A 1,162-nucleotide genomic window follows, 5' to 3' on the forward strand; every position below is an offset into this window, starting at 1 on the left:
ACTCATGTCCATCAGGTCGGTGATGCCATCCAACAATCTCATCCTCTGTCATCCCCTTCTCCTGCCCTCAATCTTTCCCAGCATCAGGGTCTTTTCCAATGAGTCAGTTCTTCTCATGAAGTGGCCAAAGTATTGGAGTTTCAGCTTCAGCATCAGTCCTTCCAATGAACGCCCAGGACTGATTTCCTTTAGGATTGATTGACTGGATCTCCTTGCAGTCCAACTGTCTCTCAAGAGTCTTCTCCAACACCACAGTTCAAAAGCATCAGTTCTTTGGCGCCCAGCTCTCTTTATAGCCCAACTCTCACATCCATACGTGACCACTGGAAAAACCATAGCTTTGACTAGACGGACCTTTGTTGGCAAAGTAATACCTCTGCTTTTTAATATTCTGTCTAGGTTGGTCATAGCTTTTCTTCCAAGGAGCAAGCATCTTTTAATTTCATGGCTGCAGTGATTTTGGAGCCCAAGAAGATAAAGTCTCTCACTGTTTCCATTGTTTCCCCATCTATTTGCCATGAAATGATGGGACCAGATGCCATGATCTTCGTTTTCTGAATGTTGAGTTTTAAGCCAACTTTTTCACTCTCCTCTTTCACTTCATCAAGAGGCTTTTTAGTTCCTCTTCACTTTCTACCATAAGGATGGTGTCATCTGCATATCTGAGGTCATTGATGTTTCTCCCAGCAATCTTGATTCTAGCTTATGCTTCATCCTGCCCAGCATTTCTCATGATGTTCTCTGCATAGAAGTTAAATAAGCAGTGACAATATACAGCCTTGAGGTACTCCTTTCCCCATTTGGAACCAGTCTTTTGTTCCACCAAAGTGTGCCCCTGTCTACAGACCTCTGCTTGCTTATGCCTGCTATGGGTAGCTCACTGTGCAGGAAGCTTAGAATCCAGCAAAGGAGAAACACTTGTGAAACTAGGGGTTGAACAAGTCAGTGGTCATCTGTAATCAGGAAGTTTAAGGCAAGCTGTTTTGACAAAAGTCATTCTAGGAGGGCGGGGCCTGGACCGGCTTGGCCGGGGAAACTTCAGCCCTGCATCTTAGGGAGCAGGGAGAGCTTTTCTGTTGTCTCCTCGTCTGGTTCTTGGGCGGTGGGGGCGGGGCTGGGGGTTGGGAAGCTGGAGTGGGCGGGAACTGGGCGGACTCATAAG

Source organism: Capra hircus, chromosome 18 (genome assembly GCF_001704415.2).
Source record: "Capra hircus breed San Clemente chromosome 18, ASM170441v1, whole genome shotgun sequence".
Taxonomy (NCBI): domain Eukaryota; kingdom Metazoa; phylum Chordata; class Mammalia; order Artiodactyla; family Bovidae; genus Capra; species Capra hircus.